Consider the following 13,135-nt stretch of genomic DNA (forward strand, 5'->3'; position numbering starts at 1 on the left):
GAAATGCAAATCAAAACCACAATGAGATACCATCTTACACCCATAAGATTGGCAGCTATGAAAAAAACAGAAGAATACAAGTGCTGGAGAGGATGTGAAGGAAGGGGAACACTCATCCACTGCTGGTGGGAATGCAGAAGGATCCAACCATTCTGGAGAACAGTATGGCGGTTTCTCAAAAAACTAGCCATAGATTTGCCATATGACCCAGCAATACCACTGCTGGGAATATACCCAGCAGAACTGAAAACAAGAACACAAACCAATATATGTACACCAATGTTCATAGCAGCATTGTTCACTATTGCCAAAAGTTGGAATCAACCCAAATGCCCATCAACAGACGAGTGGATCAATAAAATGTGGTATATACACACAATGGAATACTACTCGGCTGTAAGAACAAACACACTACAAACACATGTGATAACATGGATGAATCTTGAGAACCTTATGTTGAGTGAAGCAACCCAGACATTGAAGGACAAATACTACATGACCTCAATGATATGAAATAAACAAGCTGCCCTAGATAGCAAGAGACTGAACGATAGGCTTGCAGGAAATCGGAGGGTGGAGGAAGGATATGAGCCGATGTCTGCAGGGGTGGAATTTAAGACGAGATGGTGGTAAGTATGAACACAAAGAAGAGATAAAAGGGGGGCAAGGGGTTGCCTTTGCTTGGGGCTTTGCGGGTTTGAGGGTGGCTGGGGAGGGACGGGTGGGTAACGTTGCCCAAAAGTGGGGGGAGGGAGGGGTAGCATACGAACCAGGAGAGGGTCAGGTGTTGGTGGAGAGTAAAATGCCGAGAAAATCATATCAAAATATAATAAAGAGGGTTACCTGTTTAGAATGCTCGGAGGGGAGGGTCTGATGCAGGACGGGCTCCTGGGGAATGTCTAAATGCTCATTCTGCCAGAGTGGGTGACACCATGGGGTAGAAACCCAAGTAGTGAGAGTGGGGGTGGACCCACATCCTGGGGAGGACTAATGCCATCCAATAGAGGGAACTGTATCCCTCGAGAGAAAGGGTGGCTCCCAGGGCATTGGGGCAGTTGAGCAAGTTAGGCCCTGAACACTATTCCATCTATCTCTGGAAGTGGCTCCTCAGGAAACGGAGGTTGGCTATCACTGAGGGCACCAAGGTGGAAGGGAAAATGGACGTTAAATGTGTGGAACCAAAGTAAATGGGGGGTAAGAGAGGAGTTTCTTGAGAGTACACAAGGATGGATATAAAACATGTAATATTACACCATAACATATAGGAGATGACAGACTGATAATGTAAACCATAATGTAAAACATAGGATAACTAAAAATGTAAAGAACTGTGTATCCTAAAGTATGCACCATAATGTAAACACAGATGTCACCTTGTTAGAAAGCTAATGTCTCAGACTCTGTACATCACTTTAAGTAAATATGATATGAATAGGGCGTAAGAGTATCACTGTGGAAGGGAAAAGGTTTTCTGGTGGATGTGTGGGAGTGCTGTATATTATATATATACATTGCTGTGGTCTAGGACTCCTGTGAAGAAAAGCTGAATAATTAGGGGGGGGGGGGGAAAAAAAAAAAAAAAGAAAAAAATAGGATGTGGAATTTTTTCAAGTCAACATTCTTTATCTAAGTTCTTTATCTAACTTTATCCAAGTTCTTTATCTATCCTTTAAACTCATCGCTATATGCCATTCCCTAGTAAGGGACCATGACATTATATTGGGCTTCAAATTTCGGGGAGTTCTGGATCACAGAGTGTTTCAACAATGGCAATGGAGGGATACTGGTATGGGATACCAATGACAGGTGATATATGACTGACAGGGAGCGGTACAGAACATATGTCCAGGGTGCATGGCAATGTTTGGATATACTCATAGTGGCAACAATTAAAAACCACAGTAGGGGGGGTACTGGGTTCCTGGCCAGTGGTGCTCTGTCGTGGTCCCTAGGGGAGCAGCGACAGTCTCCCAGGTACAGTGGTGGGGACCGGGAGGGAGTGAGGGTTCAACAGTGAGCCCCTGATACTAATGACTATGCTTGTGAGCTGATAAACCCAAAATAATAACAAGGCCTAGAGCAACTTTGTGCCTGGGAATTTCCTTCTGTCAGCCTTCATGTTACTCAAATGTGGCCAGTCTCGAAGCCAAACTCAGCATGTAAATGCAATGCCTTCCCCCCAGCGTGGGACATGACACCCGGGGATGAGCCTCCCTGGCAACGAGGGACCACTATCAACTACCAACTGATGATGCAACTGGAAAATGACCTTATACGGAAGGTTCAATGCGGATCAGCAGAATATCCATGTCTACATAAAATACCATGACTTTAAAATGCTGTTTGACCTAAAGTAAGGGGGAAATGGAAAGGAGAAATGAGTTTATATGGCTACGAGTTTCTAAAAAAGAGTCTGGAGGCTGGCAGAAGGTTTGCCCTCATGCACAACTGAGCAGAGTCAGAGAGACAGATAAAGCAGATACAACCCCCAGATATTGGTTCCTTTGAGGGCTAAAGAGACCCATGGGAGTTATGGTCATGGCCGATGGGGTTAACTACCAGGGCAGATGGCCCCTCTTTGGAAATGGTGTTTATGTGTGATGAATCTGGACTCAGATGGGATCTCCCTTCATAAGACTTTCATGCTAATGTGCTGGAGGTGCAGTTAATGTTGGGGTTTAAGATATATTTAGGGGATTTGAATCTCTGGACTGACAATGTGATAGCCAGATCCTGAGCCTCAACAGACTCCAGCACCTACAATCTGATTTATTGGACTTACCACACTCAGCTAAGATGGAGGTGAAGAAGGACAACCACCACACCATGGAGCCTAGAGTGATTACAACTGAAAATGGGAGGATTGCATCCAGCATCCAGGTGGAATCTGAGCCTCCTCTTGACATAAAGGTGCAATGGACACAACCAATCCAGTGTCCACATAGAAGAGGTGGCATTGGATTGGGAAAAGTGGACATAATGGACAAAGGGTATGGGGAAAGGCAGGAAGAGATGAGAGGTGGAGGCGTCTTCGGGACATGGAGCTGCCCTGGATGGTGCTTCAGAGGTAATCACCGGACATTGTAAATCCTCACAGGGCCTACATGATGGAATAGAGGAGAGTATGGGCCATGATGTGAACCAATGTATATGAGGTGCAGAGGTGCCCAAAGATGTACTTACCAAATCCAATGGATGTGTCATGATGATGGGAACGAGTGTTGTTGGGGGGGGGGGAGAGGGGGGGTGGGGGGGTGGGGTTGAATGGGACCTCACATATATATTTTTAATGTAATATTATTACAAAGTCAATAAAAAATAAAAAAATTAAAAAAAAAAAAAAAAAAAAAGATTTGTTTTGACTGAACCTATTCTCATGATGCACCATAGAGCAAATTGCTCCACAGATTTTGTTCCTGCAAGCCGAGTGCATGGGGAACTGTGGAGTGGAGTGGGTTGATTTTTTTCATCATTCTTTTCATCACTCTTGCATTCCTTTTGTACAAGAGTGTCTTGGATAAAACAGGACTAATGTCTTTGTGGACTAACATAAAGGGTCACTCCTGCCCTTTCAGGCTGGGTAGGCATAATGGTCCACAGGTAGAGTAACTAGAGCATGATGTTTCCACTCTATGGAGAAAGGGTGGCAATAAATGGGAATTTGAGAAACTCCTCATGAACTCCAGTGAGTTGGCTAGATGGTTACACAATGAGATAAATGAGTTTGGGGTTTCCACTACCTAGCATATACTCCTCTAGGGTATGGATTCTTATATCTGTTTTCATTCTGGACCAGGCATATCTTCAGTGAGATCTCACAGATTGATCTTGTTAGTGTGAGACTGGTCATTATTCAGCATCCTATTAGAACTAAAGATGGGGACCTGGAGGAGAAAATGAAATTGCGAGATTTTACAGATGACATATGTGATATGAAAAATAGGTATGGTCAGAAGCTGAGAGAGGATCTTCCTTCATAGTTGTACTGACTTTACAATGAGGATACTACTGCCATCCTGATCAACCAGACTGGAATGAGAAGTCTTGGCCACCTCATATCCTAGCCAATCCTCCAACTAACTCTTAGTCCACTGGAGTTAAGAAGGAGATGGAGGATGGGAAAGAAGAAGATGACAGTCTAGTTGCAGCCTCTATTTAGCTGAACACTTCAGGGAATCAGAGGAAAATACATCACACTGGATGACTTTCCCCTTAATTGCGACTAACCTTGTAATAGTGAAGAGGAAGCTGGGATTATGCTCAGACAACTGGATTTTGGTGTGTGGATATTCAACTCCAAACAGAGGAATTTAGTCTCTCACTGTGTTCCAAGTTTATGGTATGGCACTGATAGTTTCATTATACAGTGTCCTCCTGGGTCGTGTGACAATCTGATTCTGCTCCTCACCCCAGGGATTTCCCTGAGAGTTGCTATTGAATAGGCTTATCATATCCTCTCTACTTCACAATAAAAGAGTGTCCACTCTGGTAACTGACAAAGGAACCAAGGGTGGGCAGTAGGTGCTTGACCATTAACCCAGCAAGCCCTGAGATCCACAGGATGCTTCAGCAGCTACCACTTCCTCGGGGCCACCTCTTGCCAAACTGTGTTCTTGTGGTTACTAGAGTAAGGGGTCACAAAAGAACAACATAGATGAGACCTCTAATGGAGAACTTTGGGGAAAATATAAACTTGAATAAGGGCCACAAGTTCAAGAGGGGCAATCTTCCTATTCCATATTCTATGCCCTCTAGCACTATATATGGACAGCAGAAGAGGAAGAGGAACTTGGGGATCTCTGCCTCCATCTACAACTCTGACTAAGGAATCTGGTCCCTAGGAAGGGTCTCCTTCTAAGACATGCCCGAATTGAAATTAACTGAGGATTGGGACCAAGAACCCCAACCATTCTCCAGGACCCTAGACCACATGCTCCAGTGCATATCCAATTTAGGGCATTGGACAAACTTTTATTGCATTTTTGGATACAGGCATCCAAGTCACTATCATGCACTAGATGCAGAGGGGAGGTGTTGCAAGATTTTGTGCATTCCCCAATGGGATGGGAATAGGAGGTTACTGCTACCCTGTGGGTTGGTTCATTTGGCCTTTGGCCTCCTCTATGGTCATGCCTCATGCCAGGGAATATGTTGTAGCATTTGATATGCTGCATCACTGCACTTGCCAAAGGTAGCTTCAAGTATAAGGTCTCCCATCCCAAAATATTTGGTTATCATTGTAGGGGAGAGAAGGACTGACCATATCCAGTTCTCCCACCTCATTGCATTGCCCAATAATGGTAATACTGCCTTCCTGACTATAACAGCCTGGTGTGGCCGGTGGAAAAGGTAAGTGGAGCATGGTGACTAATTTATAGACTGTAGCAAAAGTTCTGCCTTTGGCATCAGCAATTCCAGACATTGTGACTCTCTTGGAAACCACAGTGACTTCTACTGATGTTTAATATGAAGTTGTTGATCTGGGGAATGACATTTTTGCCTTCCTACTCTGAGAGGAGGACTGGGATCAGTTTTTTTACCAATGCCAAGGCCTACAGTATGTTTTCCCTGAACTGTCATAAGTATTTAAACTCACCCATTATTCACCATCAATGTCTGTGACAGGATTTAGGTAATCTACCCCTGCCCAAAGAACCCCAGGTTATCCATTTCATTGATGCTTTCATGTTGTTGGACCAGTGTGAAGAACAAACAGCCCAGGGAATGCATGCATTGCTAATGGGGATTCAACAATTTAGTTGGGCCATAAATTCTAACAAGTTGAAAGTCCCAGCCCAGCAGGTCAATTTCTTCAGTAGTATATCTGTGTAAGCCAGCATTGGATCCCTAAGTCTGTACAGGAGAAATGACTGTACCTAAAGTCAACCACCTTCAGTACAGAAGCTCAGGGTTTTTTAGGCTATTTACATATTGGTGCCAGAATATTCCACATGTCGGTATCCTTCTTGCATCTCTGTATTTGGTCATATGAAAAGCAGAGCTATATAATTTTAGGCCACAAACTTTCCAGACACAACCCAGAACTATTCCTTCAACAGGCAACTTCTTGTGTGCTATTGGGCCTTGGTGAAAATGGAAAGGATAATGATTACCAAGAGCTCTCAAATCCTTCTGAGTCTAGAAATAACCATCATATCCTGGGTCCTGGGTAATAAGAACACTTATTCAGGTTGTGCCCAAAGAGAGAGTATCATCAAGTGGAAGTAGTAAATTAAAGACTGCTTACCTGGGCCTCCAAGAAATGACCTGTTTGCACGAAATGGTGACAGAAGCAACCCTCAACAATGATTCTGTTGCAATATGAGATGAAGGCCCTCCCTTCCCTGCATTGGAATCCAGAGGGCAATGAGTCAAGGATGACAACCAGGTGTTGGTTCACCAATGGATAAGCCAAGGTGAAGCCATCTGGCATTCATTGGTCAGCAGTTGCTGTTTACCTAGCCTCAGAAAGACAATAAACCACCTATGGTACTGTGGAAAAAGTCCCCAATGGGCTGAACAATGAGTGATCTGCTTGGACTCAAGCACCCCAAAGTACCTATTTACTGCTTCATGATGGGAGTCATAAAAAATTTCATGTCAGGAACATAGACAGAACATGATTCAAGAATCAAAAGTTCCCAAGTGTGGCAAGAGGCAACTGACATTGTGGAAAGACATAACTATGTTTCACATGTTGATGTGCAGGGCAAGGATTTTTCATGACAGACATCTATGGAATGGCATAGACAATGAAGGATGCATCAAAATGCTTTGCACATCCAATGAGACTGGAGATCTTAGTGGAAGCAACCCAAGTGCTTGCAAGGAAGGGCAATAGGGGAGCCAGCAGGAGAACTGGTGGTTCTAGTTGGATGTTTAGGAATAGCTGGGTCCTAGCAGGGGTGGGTGTGCAGCATGCATGGACTGGGAAAGAGGGTGTGCATGGTTGTTTGTGAGTGTGAAGGACTTCCCTGGGACCAGGCTGGACTGGGTAGTGTGGTACTGTACCGAGGTCCTGAGGGCACACCCCCTGAGCATACCCAACCTGTTGGGATGTTGGAAGCAAAGCAGAGGCACTCCTTTTTGGAATACACAAGGTGTAGTCCTTGACCTCTGGTTCTTCAGGTGTGTAGCCAGACACTACAAGGGTAGGCTTACAACCTGGTCTGCCTTCCAACTGTGGCTGTCACCCCAGGATGTGGGTGCAAGCCAAGTGGGAGATGAACCACAGCAGCTGGAATGCCCAGGTGGCTGTGGCAGTGAGCAGTGGCAGTCAGCCCAGAGCTGGGCACTGGGTCCCACAACCCCTGCAGCTGGGCAAAGCTCTGCAACATGGTCTAACACAGGATCTGGAAGGTCCAGGCCACAGTAACCTCCAATTTTTTGCCCTACCACCCTGAATGTGAGTGATATCCTTTTATCTCAGAAACTAAACTGGCTTGGGTCTGGTTAGTACTAGGATGGGAGACAGCTTGGGAATGTCAGGTGCTTTTGTGAGCTGCATCTCTGTCTCTGTCTCTCTCTCACCCCCCTCCACCTCTCTCTCCTTCTCCCTCTCCCTCTCTCTTTCTCCATTCTCTTTACAGAGAAGTATAGTAATAGGAGTAAGACCCATCCTGATTGAGGAGAGTCACACCTTAACTGAAGTAGTCTCATCAAAAGATCTTACCAAGGTGGTGGACTTGGCCCAGTGGTTAGGGCATCCGTCTACCACATGGGAGGCCCGTGGTTCAAACCCCAGGCCTCCTTGACCCATGTGGAGCTGGCCATGTGCAGCGCTGATGCGCACAAGGAGTGTCCTGCCACACAGGGCTGTCCACATGTAGGGGAGCCCCACTCCCAAGGAGTGTGCCCCATTAGGAGAGCCACCCAGCGCAATAGAAAGTGCAGCCTGCCCAGGAATGGTGCTGCACACAAGGAGAACTGACACAACAAGATGACGCAACAAAAAGAAACATAGATTCCCGTGCTGCTGACAACAACAGAAGCAGACAAAGAAGACGCAGCAAATAGACACAGAGAACAGACAACCGGGGTTGGGGGGGAAGGGGAAATAAATAAATCTTTAAAACAAAAACAAAAATAAAAACAAAAGATCTTACCTACTTACAATAGGTTCACACCTATAGGAATGGATTAACTTTAAGAATTTTTTTCTTGCAGGTTTCAGAACTCTGGGGTACATACAGCAATTACAAAAGAATCATAATGTGATTTTATCTTTCTCTACACTTTTCAGTGTCTTGAATCATATATTTACACAATATGATAGTAATCTCCAGAATAAATTGATTAGAGTTTTTGGAGAAGGGGAGAGAGGGAAAGGTGATGTGGTGGAATTAAAGGATCAATACCCAAGGCTTTCCCAGGATGAAAAAGACTCAGTGTCCATAGAGGTCTCAGAATGACAGGAAAAATTCACCCACATGGGGAATCATTGTGTGAAACTGCATACATGTTCTCCCAGAGAGGGAGAAGAGACTGTGACCTCTAATGAAAGTCACTCACAGGGAAGCAAGATCCCTCCACAAAAGTCTCCCACCTCCAAAGACCTCAGTATCAGGAAGTGCAAGAAGAAAGGATTCATCCTTTAAGGTAATTCTGTGTGAAGGATTTCAGGACCGGGGTATAGAAAAACAGAATGACAAAGAAATGGTGATTAACTATGAGGACTGATACATGAGTACTAATACATAAATTTATAATTTATAATACATAAAATTAATACATAAATTTATAGCATAAAAGATATAACTGGAAGTCAAATTAGAGTGTGGAGGAAATTTTTGGGAAAATGACAGTAATACAGATAAAATATAGAGCCAAGCAAATTAGAACAATTATAGAAAGACATTTGGCACCAGAACAAAACCACCTGACATAAAGACAGTTGTATGTCTCTGAAGTAGAGTACCTATAAATGAAATGGAGAACTTATTTCACAGATGAAGCACTGAAAGTTTCCTTGAAAGGTAAGAAATGTGTCTTCACTGTGCCCATGGTATTCCTTGGAAACTTAAGTCAGGTGTGAGGGGAAGTGGATGTCCCAGCTTGCTGTGGTCAACTCTCTCAGCTTCACAGAGAAAGAAGTACTTGTACAAGCTTCCATGGCAGAAACAAAGTTACAGAAGGTTGGCAGGTTAGTCTGGCCTCCACTCCTGCACAGCAATGCCAGCACAGTAAACCACATCTTTTCTTTATCTTCTGTGAGGTCCAGGAGACATAAAATTTATGTTTAACTGAAAAGTAGAATATATCTCACCACTGTACTTTTATGCAAATGTATTTGTCAAAATCAGCAGCTGGCTATTGCTAAATCTATCTTTCCCTTTCCAAACAAATACCATTCTATCTGTCAGGTTTCTCTTCTTCCATCTCCATATAAAAGTAGGAAGACAGGTGGTAGGAGGTTCTTCTGATTGATGGTGATGGATAATTTCCATTTTGTGAAATATTGGATACTTTTTTCATTTTTTTATGTTTAATTGATTGAGTTCTTTGTAATAAGCCTCTGTCAATTTCTGAAGGAAAATAAGTTAATATAGGAAGGAAGAGAAGATGGGAAAAGGGCTAGCGAAGGAAGGGATGGGTCTGTGTGAAAGGAACTTTGTGCAGGGATGCTGAGACCAGGCAAGTGGGCAGAGTGAAGGGTATTTCATGGCTACTTGATAGGCTCTGTCACCTTATTGATGAATGAATAGCAATTGCTCACAGAATTTTATCATGTCTCACAATTTACATAATGATTTCAAGTACTTGACACACATGAATCAATTTTATCAGTTTAATCAAATATTTTAAAAGCTGAAAGCTGGGAAGGGTGTGCTTTCCCCCCACATAGCATCAAAGGCTACAAGTTATACCCTCCTACTGGTATTCCCTCACTTGGGCCTGGAGCCAGGACCCTCAGGCCAGGTCAGAAGTGGCTGTTCTCATCCAAGATTCCCAACTCATGCCCTCTGATTTGGAGTCATTTTCTGGTTGCACAGGAAGGAGGAAAGCTGCTGCTCCTCCCCTGGGGCTGACCAAGGCTACTAGGCATTGAGCAAGGGGCCAAGGGCTAATGATACCACAGTCACCATTAGCCATGTTCAAAGGTAAAGAACAGATGTCCAAGTCTGGACCATAGAGAAGTTCAGGGTGACCCCATTCCCCACAGTACCCACCCTGCTTTGCAAGCAACATCTCCAGACCACCACACAGAGCTGCAGGAAGAGGGAACCCACACCATTTCCCCCAGATAAAGCACAGAAGGTCAACCTGAGTAAGGGTCCTGAGAGTAAGAGAGAGCAGAGAACTGACTCTGGTATTTCCTTGCCACTCAAATTTTGTATGCCTTGGTCTGGCCCTTCCCCTCTCAGGGCCTCAGTGTCCCCATCTGTAATTGAGGGCCTAGGACTCCCATGTCAATTGTAGAAATGGAATAGAGCTTGAAGGTGACATTGATTGATTCACTATCTCTGACTTAATATATCATTCAATAAGCCAGGACATGCAAATCATGCCTAGAATTAAATTCATGATCACCTTTGGGAATGGTTATTGTGAAAAGTAAGATAATATTTTAATCACAGGGATTTCTTTTTTATTTATTTATTTTTTATTGTATTTTTGAAGATATATAGATCACAAAAAATGTTACATTAAAAAATACAAGAGGTTCCCACATACCCCACACCCCACCTTCCACACCTCCCACATCAGTAACCTCTTTCACCATTGTGGCACATTTATTGCATTTGGTGAATACATTTTGGAGCACTGCTGCACCACATGGATTATAGTTTACATTGTAGTTTAACTCTCCCCCAGTACATTCAGTAAGTTATGGCAGGATATATAATGTTCAGCATCTGTCCCTGCAGTATTATTTAGGACAACTCCAAGTCCCAAAATGCCGCCATATTACATTTCTACTTACCTGTCCTGCCCTCAGCAACTACCATGGCCACTTTCTCCAGATCAATGCTACAGTTTCTTCTATTACTAGTCACAATAGTTCTATAGTAGAATACCAGTAAGTCCACTCTAATCCATATTTTATTCCTCCATCCTGTGAACCCTGGGATAGTGATAAATGGATAAACACAATATGGTATATACATACAATGGAATACTATTCAGTTATAAGAAGGAATATAGTACAAACACATGGGATAACATGGATGAATCTTGAGGACCTTATGTTGAGTGAAGCAAGCCAGGCATTGAAGGACAAATACTACATGAACTCTCTGATATGAAATAAGCAAATCAAGCTGTCTCAGAGAGCATCACAGGGATTTCTTTGTTTAAAAATTTTTCAAAACAGTTTTGACTCTGGACCCTAACTGAATTCCTAAAATGGCTGGGCATAAATAAGGTATTAACAGAGTAGGGGACTTTATTGTTCTTTTATTATCCTTGCTATTTACTATGAAGAATGTGAATTAAAGAACCAGAGAGTTAATGTTAAGTAAAAACAATTCAGGAGAGCAGCTTGGGTTCCAGTGATTGAGTGCCTGCTTTGCACATGGGAGGTCGCAGGTTTGGTTCCTGGTACCTTCTAAAAAAGCAAACAAAACAAAACAAAACAAAACAAAAGCAAAACAACAAAAAACAACAAGCAAACAAATGAAAAAATTAAATCAATGGGTCAGAGTTTGAGTGCTGGCTTCCCACATACAATGTCCCAGGTTCAATCCCTGGTCCTTGAACCCCCCACCAAAAAAAAACCAAAACAAAACAACAGCAACAACAACAACAAAAAACAGCCACCTACCTGGCTGTTCCAGTTACAGAAATTCATCTATTATTTTATTTCCATGAATACTATAACACCAGTTTATTCCATTTATATACCAAATTCTCCTAACTGGTTTCCCATTCACAGAAATCCTCTAAATAAAATACATTCCAAGAGCTAAAAGCATCTGAAAGTACTTTGGATTCCTACCTCAATCCTTATCATCATCAGGACTAACAGGGATGCCTAGGACCAACATGACCCTGTGGCCACCACATGGCATTACCCTGCATCTTCTGCCCAAATGTTCAGAGATGCAAAAGGGGAAACTGAGTATCTGTTGGTCTGGGAGGAAGAAGAACTCCATAGAGGACAAGGGGAACAGTTGGCTCTCCACAGGGGACTCAGCAAAAGAGACCACTCAAGCAGGACTGGTGAGAAAATACACAGAATGATCAGGATTCTTCCAACCAATAATAACTTTTGCCCTGACTTCAGGGAGGTATGGGAGCAGTAGGGAATAAAAAGGACAAGAAAAATGGAAAAGGAATTATCATAAATTACCATGTTTCCATGAAAGTAAAATCATGTACTATTGTGTCAGAACAACTGACAACAGAGTGATACAGAAGCCTTTTTGTGGACCTTTAAGTTAATATGTATAGACATATATAAAAAGGTAGACAGCGACGTTGGTGTGAATGTTTCTATAAGTAAATATAGCCACAGTTAGTTTGGCCCTCACTGACCCCAAGGCCTTTAGCCAAACTTATTTAGGCAACTGTGTGAGGTAAGAGGTAGGGGTGTGGCTGGGAGACCACAGCAGAAAGTGTCACAAGAGACCCAGGTCCAATTTTGTTTTGATTTAGGAATCCCCAAGAGAGTTTACTTTAAATAAGTAAGTTTGCTGTAAAAAAATTCAGGAAGCCAATATGAATGTCATTACTTGGCTTAGAATTGTCTCTTAGTAAACCACCGTCTACCTACCAAGAAATGATAGTTCTTCCAAGTAGTGATTTTGTGTTTTATTATGAATGGCATCCTGTGCACCAGCACTTGGGAATTTATCCCTAGAAGGAGCCTTCCCCTGGAAAATATCCCTCCACATTGGAAAGTCCTCATCCAATTTAGGGACAGAGGCAAATGCATTTGTGGGAGGGGTTTAGCATTGTTGGTAATAGTGAAGATTCATTGCAGACATGTATCCTGAGAAAATACCTATGAGGAAAGAAAGTTAATTTGAGATATTTGGGGCACAGTCAAATTCAAATACTTACACATCCAATTGTCTTAAAATTAGCCCAATTAATTGGTGTGGAGAAAGTGGCCATGGTGGCTGCTGGGGGCAGGGAGTGGGAGGAAGAGATGTGATGTGGGGGCATTTTCGGGACTTGGAGTTGTCCTGGG

Source organism: Dasypus novemcinctus, chromosome 14 (assembly GCF_030445035.2).
Source record: "Dasypus novemcinctus isolate mDasNov1 chromosome 14, mDasNov1.1.hap2, whole genome shotgun sequence".
Taxonomy (NCBI): Eukaryota; Metazoa; Chordata; class Mammalia; order Cingulata; family Dasypodidae; genus Dasypus; species Dasypus novemcinctus.